This window comes from Geospiza fortis, unplaced genomic scaffold, assembly GCF_000277835.1.
Source record: "Geospiza fortis unplaced genomic scaffold, GeoFor_1.0 scaffold353, whole genome shotgun sequence".
Classification (NCBI taxonomy): Eukaryota; Metazoa; Chordata; class Aves; order Passeriformes; family Thraupidae; genus Geospiza; species Geospiza fortis.
This window is the reverse complement of record NW_005054473.1, coordinates 1,238,097-1,247,197: the sequence shown is the minus strand read 5'-3', so window position 1 is coordinate 1,247,197 and position 9,101 is coordinate 1,238,097. Positions and strand designations below refer to the sequence as shown.

Here is a 9,101-nt window from a genome sequence, read left to right as displayed (position 1 = left end):
GGGGGGGGGGTGGCAGCCAGGGAGAAAGCTGTCTTGGCTCATGGTGTCTGTGGGAAGTCTGCATGGCGAGATGTCAAAAGTATTCAGTTTTCCCTGTGTGTGATCATGGAGGCAATGCTTCTCTGACAGCGGGAAGAGGCAGGCTGCTGGGGTTTCAGAGTCAAGTGCTGTTAGAGCCTTTATACCAGCAAATCATCTTTGCCCAAGGCTTCCTGCTCCTCCAAGGGGACAGCCCTGCTTGCAGAAGACAGGACCTGATGTAAACAGGTGGCTTGAAAAACCCACTGTGGCCAAACTCAGGACTGTCACCTTTCTGCTGCCCCCCACACCATGCAATGGGTGTCCCCAACCCCATGGTGCAGTCCCAGACATGGAGTGCAACAACTGCTGTTCTCACATCTTGCTGCACTTGGCTGACCTGGCGTGAAGGCACCAAACCACCTCTGGGAGCTTTGAGGATGTTGAATGAGGGTGCCTGTAACAGCTGTCCCCTCCCAGGTCCAACCATTATTCCAGTTTGGGCATGGGGAAGAAGACACACAGCAGAGTGGCAAGATTCAGTTCAAGACAATGTGGGTTATTGACCAGCTTTGAGCCTGGAAGCCAAGAAAATCAGAATCTATCTCCAGTACCAACTCCTTGTGCTGATTTTGCTTCCCCCTCTGCCTGGCATTTATCATGTCAGGCAAGAGCAGCTCCTGCAAAGCCAGTGAGACTGGTCCTACAGATGAGTCAGTGCCTGCTTTGAGTGCAGACACATTGGTGGAAGACCTCTGTGACACAGATGTAGCATCCACATTATTATCAGCTCAGCTCAGGATGGGGCATCATCTCCTTTTCTAATATATTTCCCAGCCTGAGATTCTCTGGGCAATGTGCAGTAATAAATTCAAAGCATGCATAAAGTAAAGTGTGACAAAAGCCTTTCAAGCTTTTCCAAGGAGATGCACCTGATAAGGTGCCTTCCCAACTCACATTTAATGCTATTCAGGATTATAAAACAAAGGCCAAGGATGCTTCAAAGATAGGTACAGCTCTCAAGAACAGGTCTGGTAATTTGTTTTGCAATGCAGACAAATAAGATGAAACTATCCAGAACAGTGCTCTGGCCTCTCTCCTCCTTGACAGGTCCTGTGTCCTATCACCTCTCCTTGGCCTATGTTTGCCAGCCCCTCTGTGGAGATGGAGACAACTGTGCCTAAAATGCTGTGGCCCCATCATGCTACTAGTTTGTTACTCATCCAGGAGAACAAAAGACAAGGTTTTTGATGGGGGAGGAGGCTCCCATCCTGATCCTTGATTCAGGATCCAGAGGCTGAGGCAAGGATTTAAGGAAGGACCTTTGCTGAAGGACCTCAGCTTTGAGGCTCTCACATGGCATCTCATCACACCACATTCAGGAGCACCAGGTAGGAATTATCTTATCCCTTTCCCCTCTCTGGGGCAGATGAAGAGTTAAGTAAGAACTGGGAAACATGCTCTGCCCTTGTCAGCACTCAGAGGTGCTTCCATCTCATGTTTCTCAGGGCTGTGGAGCACCAAGGCTGTCAGGAACCAAACACATCTGCAGCATCCCACGGTCCCCATGGAAACCTGACTGTAGCGCTTTGTCTGGTTGTTAACAAGAACTTTGCTCCAAACTTTGTTTCCCTGGGCTGAAGTGGTAGAATCTGCAGCCAAAGCCTTCGTCTAGCTGCACAGACAGATAGACAGGCACAGCAGGAGGAAAGCAACAAACAGCTCCTGCCCTCTACAAAGTCTCAATGCAGATCCTCCATCAAGACATCACATCTCAATTGCTATGCAGAGCTCTAGATTATAATTTAAGTCTGACATACAGCCTCAAAACAGCCCTGTTTGTGGAAAACAAACTCAAACAATGGCGTATTTTCTTCCTTTTCCAAGACTGGGCAAAGTATGTTTCAAGAGGAGAGCTGCTGCCCACACCATTTTTTTAAGTTCTGTTTTCTTGCTTCATCATGGCCTTGTATATTTCTTTTCTCTTGCCTTTAAGTCCAGGCAAGTCACTTGCACAACAGACTCCCTCTTAAGAGTCATTGATTTAGGAGAAAACTGACTGAAAGCCCTTCCTTTTTTCCCATCTGAAGTACTGAGATCAGGATTGAAGCCCATAATTTAAGCAGCTGCAGCTGATGCACTCTGCAAGATGGCAAATATGTAAATCTCAAATCCAGGGAGCTTTGGAAAGGTGGGGGATGTCAGAAAGCCCTGCTTAAATAAAAATTATGATAATACTTTCATGAATAATTAGTGAAATGACAAGGAGACATTGAAAGAGCCATAGCATCTGGCAGACAGAACCAGGAGGAGAGGGGAGAAGATTCCCTGCCATGGAAGGTGTCAAAATTTCAGTCATTGACAAATACTCAATTGAAGTGGGTCAGAGAAGATACCTTGGAGAAAGCAGAGGTTTCTTTTTTCCAAACAAATGAGTTTCAAATGTGAACTCTTTGTATTGTCTCATTTTGGGAATATTTTCCTGAAGATGATAACTTTCAGACCCAGGGCAGTGGCATCCCTGATAAACCACTCAATGCATGTTCTGAAATCAGGCTCAGAAGCTTCACCCTGCCCAGCGAATACTCAACCTTCCCACAAGGTTGAGTGGCCAAGGCCACAAAAAGCTTGTCCAAACCTTAAACTGTGAAGATGATTCAGCTCTGCTCCTGTCTGAGAGGCAGCAAACACTCCCGTGCTTGTGGAGGGGTCAGCAAGAACATATCTGTGCCTCCTGAGGGTGCAGGGACAGTCAGCGCTTGGGATTGTCCTAAGGATTGAGACAGCTCATGCAGGCAAGCTTCTTCTGGGGAAGAATTAAAGACTTGTTTATAATGTGAAAAATCCATGGAAAAACCCCATGCATCCCTGCATGCATCTATCTGTCTCCATAGATATATCCATGCAGGGAGAGTTACTGACCAGTGTTATGGCTCCTTACAAGGAGCCATCCTGCAGATATAGAGAAGTGTTTTATCTTTGCCTTGTTGCTTTCTCCTAGCAAGCAGGGTGAGTGAAGCCATGGAAAGATGTCAGTCCGGCAGGCCAGATGATGCTCTATGCAGGCCACACAGCTCCCATGATTTCTCATGGTGTCCCACATTGGGCTTAGTGCCAGTCTCAGTGTTCCAACAGCTCCAGGTTAGTAGGGCCCACCACATACATGGTTCCTCAAGCCTGCCAGCTTGGGAATGTTCCTGTCAGGATTTGCAGGAGACCTGCAAGGTTGCCCTAGTCCAGCTACTGGCTCTGTAGCAGACTTGGCCCTCCTAGGGACCAGGCATTCCCCTCCTGCCTGGGGACAAGGGATTACACATCCTGCCTTTCTAAGCGTAAACTATGATTTACAAGTCATCACCTGAGAACCTGTCTGGTCTCTTCCTTGGAAAAAATACAGCGGTCTGCCTCAATCCTTCCTGTCACAGTTAGGGCACCATCTCTTGGCTGAAGCCTGCTTTTCACACCTACTCTTCACCTCCAATTAACAGCTTCGGAGAGAGTCGCCCAGGAGGAGGCAGTGCTATGCCTATACCTCCATCCCTCAGCTCAAGGGTGAGTTTACACTTCCTGTCCCCCATTCCTTGGACCTTGCATCTAACACCACGTGCACCCAGCAAACACCCATGTCCCAGCCACTGGTGGTGGTTCACCTCCCCCCTCACAAGTCTTTGGGGACAGCAAGATGGCCAGCTGCTGGTCCTGAGCCAGTGCTGCTTTTTGGCTTTCTGAGCATGCAGGGGCAAAATCTCCACTTTTTAATGGGGGAGAGCAGGATGGAAGCTGGGAAGAGCCTGAACAGCAACTGTTTTGGAAATCTGGTTTAAATGTGTAGGAAATTTCCTTTACTTCCTTTATAAGACAATAGAAGCTACTCCTGGATTCAGGTACAACACCTAGGCCTTGTTGCAAGGGGAGGCAAGTGCAGGCCAACTTCTGCAGTGCTTCAGGCTAGACCTCATTGCAGAAAATCTGATGAGTTTAAGGTTTTGATCAGAATTTGCAAATACGTGACAAAAAAAGCCTTCTACAGTATTAGTTTGATCTCACCCAACTTTCAACAGACCCCAGGCTGCTCTCCATTGGCCAAGAGACTCAATTACTTTTCCCCAAGTAATTTCATGAAATCACAATACTGGCTCCAGTTCTGCTGAGCCAGCCAGATCGTGCAAGACAGCTTCCTGGCTGTGAAGTGCAACAGCCCATGGCGGCAGCTCCAAGAGAGCCTGGAGGATGCTGCCAGGGGTCAACCACAGGTGTCGGGGACAGACACCCCTGGGTAGGGAAGGCAGAGGTTACCTGCACTGAATATGCAGAGCAGAGTCTACCATTCAAGCAGCCTTGGATGACTGCAAGTTTTCAAGCTTTAAGAAAATATCACCAATTATTGTAAGAGCCAGTGTCATTGCACTTGTAAGGAAATACAGAAGAATCTTCTAGAAACTGTTAACCTCCATGATTGTTCAGCAATTTCATAATTTTAAGTAAGTGGCTGTAATGCATTTCTCTACATCTACAAGGATGAATTAATCAAGCAGACAGTAGCTCTCAGCAAAGTAACATAAACACTTTTTTGCTTCAGTGCAAAAGTCCAGTTTTGATTCATGGAGTCACATCAAGCCATTGCAAAAAAGAAACCTGCCTCTTGCTGTTGCTCATTTTTGGAGCTTATCCAGTTCTTCATAGCCTGGCATGCAGAGTGGTTTTATCTCCTTCCTGTCCATCCTCCCTAGAGTTAGGTTCTGCTGTGAAAGACAGGGGTGTAATTTTACTTGAGGCTTTCTCAGGAAAAGACAGAAATGCCCATCACCACCAAGGAGCTAGAAAGCACAGGGCCCTTCTACACCCTGGCAAACACAGCCCTGAAGGGTGTCTGCCAGACAGGACCATTGCTCAGAGACAAGCCAAACTTGTTTGGAAGTCCAGTGCCAGGACCACTGGGTGCAACCGGCAGGGTGCAACCCACAACCAGTCCATTTTCATCGCTGAGCTAAAATTAGCTGGTATTGTCAGAAGTGGCAACACCTACAAATAAATAAAAATTAAAATATATATCCAGCAGTTTCAGTTTCCTACCTCACAGGTAGGAAACCAGCCTTGGAAACAGGTTCCATAGGTTCATGCACCAACCTTGTGGATCTGACAGGATTCTCAGAGCAATGCAAAGGAGCCCTGAGCATCTCAGAAGTGGAGAGCCATTCGTCCAACCCACAGCATCCCTCAAGGTAAGGAAATTCCTCATCAAACCCAAATAGTGCAACTCACCACCCTGGCTGCTGGGACCAGCTCAGATGTGACCAGAGAACCTTCCTGACACTGTCCTCACAGCAAAAACCATGGAGCATGGAGAAGGGAGTGGAGCTTGGCAGGAACAGCTCTGTGTTAGAGCTAGCAGCACCTGCCAAATCTGTGCCATGGCAGCATGGCATCTGAAGGGAAAGTACTGAACTGGTTCCTCACCATGAGGAAGACGGAGCATTGCAATGATAATGCAAAGAATGTTGTACAAAATTAAACTATGCCAGGCTCCAAATGAAGTGATCTCTCCCCACTATCAAAGCTGTGGAGACTCTGAAAAAAATAAAGCCTGGTTTAAAACCAGAAGGATGCAAATGCAGGACCCAGGCATGCTTCCTCTCAAATCTTCTACATTGCATAATGACCCAAACAAAATGAGCATTCCGGCTGCTCTTGCAACATCCCTACTCCTAAGCTGGCAAAGATGGGCACAGAGAATTGGGCCACCTGTCTGAAAGCACTTTGTGATGTTCTGATGAAAGGAGGTCAGGGAAATCCAAATTCCTTTTATCCCTTCCTCACCAGCCTTTGAAAGTGGTTAGAAAGCAGCTGCTTAGCCAGGCTTGTTTGGACCTTCACAATGTCTTCAAGCTTTCCCAGAGCACTCATATTTTTTTTTAAGGTTTTAAAAGCCCATCTGTGCTCCTGGCCCTTTAAGCCAAGTTCCAAGCCCAGATGGAGATTTTAAATCCCTGTAAAGAATGGGTAGACAGAGTTGCTGGTGGTACACCCTGCTCTAAAATGGCATGAAAATATCTCAGACCAAGCATGTCCATATGGAGAGCCTCTTCCAGAGCCAGTTTAGCTACAAGAAAATGGAGAGAGGCTGTAATGATTCCCAGATAGTTTGATAACCAGGGGTCTCACCCCTAAAGGACCCTATCCTGTTGTATCTGATGTTTTCTGTTTCTGTTCTCTCATCATTCAAACCCTCTGAACAGCTAGAGAGCAAGGCTCTGGGCCCCAGTGCCTCATGCATTTAGTGGATGCTTACATCCATAACCCACTTTGCACATTTTCTAGTTCACTTTTTCACATGGACTTCCTTCTCTCCAAAATAGGTAAATAAATTAATAACTAACTAACTAAACAACTGGACTAAAACCAAAGCCTGGCACTCCTGTGCCAGCTGTGGAATGATGCTTGTTTGGCTAGAAGTCTCTATGAAACACGCTCAGCATCAGGATGAGGCCTTGCTTCCAAATTCAACCACATCACTGCACATGTGGGTTCAAGTGTCTACGAAGTGCAAGTTGCTTTGAAAAGTAACTCATCTGCTTCCCCTGTAAAAAGCACAGCCCTGGACTCCTTAAGAGATAAAGCAGAAGTCAGAGGGACCTTCCCGCGCACAGCCAACCAGATATAAAAGGCTCTGTCTACAGCCCTTTATTTAATTTACAAACCTCTGCCTGAAGAGGTGGGAGGCAAATCAGAGCCTCCAAAGGCAGAAAGAAGAGCAAGTCTGAGGCTTTCACAAGAAGTGGGAATAGCGTATTTCTTCAGATTTGGAGAACAGAGTCTTTCTGGATAGGCAACAAGGCAAGCAGCAACTCCCCAGACTCAAAACACTGATAAAAACCACCTGAGGTTTGCTTCCTAACCAGGGAGAAAGTAGGCTGGTTTGTTTAATGAAAAGATTTGGGAAATCCCTTCCAGCTCAATGGCCACTGTAGCAGAGTCATCCCTTTGAGAGATCCCTACATCATCTCCTTTTTATACTGGATGGGGCAGCTCATTGCATGGCCAAAACAAATGCTTTCCCCACAAAGTCAGGCTTACAGAAACCCTTAGCTCAAGCATTGCAAGCAGTGTATCTCCAAAGCACTGGGGGAATGCGAGTCTGTACAGGTCGAAAGAAGCTTTAGAGCTTTAGGAGGAGAGGAAAAAAAGCTCACAACTGAGCTTAATCTCTAATCCAGCAGGTTTCTGGAAAAGCAAACTTCACCGCATGCTGCCATTCCGTGCACACACCTCTGTGCAGAACAATGTGCCTGGCGAGGCTGGATCCATCCCGTGTGCTGGGCACAAGCTGGCAGCGCCCTGGGATAACGCCGAGCATGCTGAGCCCACACACGTGAAGACATACGAGGCACACTCATTCCTCGAATATCTGATAATTCCTGGGATCCTTCTAACTCTGTTTATTGCCTCCGGCAGTCTTTGTTTCTGATGTGAGAAGATAAACAATGGGAATTGTCTTAATCCTAAAGGCAAAGAATAAAAAGCACTGAGCGGGGGACGATCCTTTTATCATGATACATTTGCAACATCAAAAAAAGTTGATCCCCTTCCTTTGAAACGCACTGAAATGTATCTGCTTTTCCTCCCCTGTTGGCAGGAATGAGCCCTCCGCTCTTTGCTGCCGAGCCCCCCGCGCCCACCCTTGCTCTGCCAGCACGGACGGCTGCACACAGCCCTCCCTGACTAGTGCGGCGAATCACCACTCCGCCTCGCCTCCCAAATCCTATTCCAGCTGCGTGCGGCGCCGGGGACTGAGGGGAGTCCCACCTCTGCACATCCGTGCGCGGCAGCTTGCCGACCTCACTCATGAAAGCCCCACTTTCCGCCGTGCCCGTCCCAGGGCAGCCAAAGCTGCTCCTCTCCAAAGATCTGCCATCATCTCACAGAGCTTTCTCAGCAGGACTTTCTTCCTGCAGGAAAAACACTCCCACAGTTCCCAATATACCTTCACTAGAAGCATGACAGCTTAAAAGACCACCTTGATAGCTGCTATGATCCACCCACCAGTTGCTAGAGACGTGCGGCATGCAAATCGCTCCATCTGGCAAAGAAGGAGGGGAAAAGGACTAAGCACTAACGCATCCTAGGCAGCCACCTTTTCCCACAGGCAGGACACTTGGAGAGTGCCGCTGACCTGGCAGTTTCCCCAGGCATTGGTGAGCATCCTCCAAAAACCACCTACATCCCACAGCCTCCAGCAAGTCAAAATGTAAAGGCAGGAGCTGTACCCGGATGCAGAGAGGACTCTTTGCACAGGGGATGTGTGCCCATCTGAGCACCTGTGTTTGGGATACACGACACTCAGGATCTTTCATGCTGACAATCCTGGGAACTCCTTAACTTGTGTGGTGTACTTGCCCCTGCCGAGAGAAATCCATGAAGGTGAGATGGAGGCGGCCCACGCTCCTAAGCTGGAGAGCGGGTCTGCTGGGTGCGTGCACGGGAACTAATTAGTTCCCGTCAGCCGCCAACACGGGCAGCGGGGGAAGCACCATCTCCCACCAAAGCAGATTTATTAGGAAGAACCGATGCCTTCGTTCAAAGTTAGGTGGGAAAGTGCTGTCATGCTCTATCCCGTCTGACCCGGGAAGGGGGAAAGGGGGGGTGTCCTCTTCAGAAAGTAGTCCCAACGCCTTGGCAAACACGTAGGAATTTTCCAGAACGATTTCCGCCCCTGTTTACCTTACACATTATTTCAGTGTTTGTTCAGCGGGTTCCCGATGTCATCGGGCTCCTCTGCGGCGTGCAACAGCCCCCCGACACCCGTCCTCTTACCGGGAATGGGGGGGCGAGGCGTGGGCAGCCCTGCTCGCTGCAGATCCCCGGGCCCAGCACGTTTGGCCGCTCCAGCTCTGCCAAATCCTCCCCTGGACCGCTGGCCCTCGAGTGGCATCTCGCCAACACCCAGGCCCCACTCCGACCCGACGTCCTGACCTCCACCCGTGATCCCGGTGTGATCCGGATTCCTAACTTAAGGACAAAAAATGAGACGGGGCTAGATAACCAGACCCATTCCCATCAACTGCGATAACACTCCGCCATTGAGC

General features: G+C 48.6%; 1 protein-coding gene across 2 annotated transcripts in view; it reads right to left on the bottom strand.

Moving 5' to 3' along the window:
• The window catches only part of WNT4 (Wnt family member 4), a 13,269-nt gene extending 5,882 nt beyond the window's left edge, over positions 1 to 7,387 (bottom strand). Inside the window, exon 1 of one of the 2 annotated variants that reach the window (XM_014309981.2) lies at positions 7,285 to 7,387. The gene's annotated coding sequence lies outside the window, so the exon portion shown is untranslated. Of the gene's footprint in view, positions 1 to 2,656; positions 2,734 to 7,284 lie in introns of those variants that run through there. The other variant, XM_031062939.1, reaches the window with a different exon arrangement.
• Between the last annotated feature and the right edge of the window lie 1,714 nt (positions 7,388 to 9,101).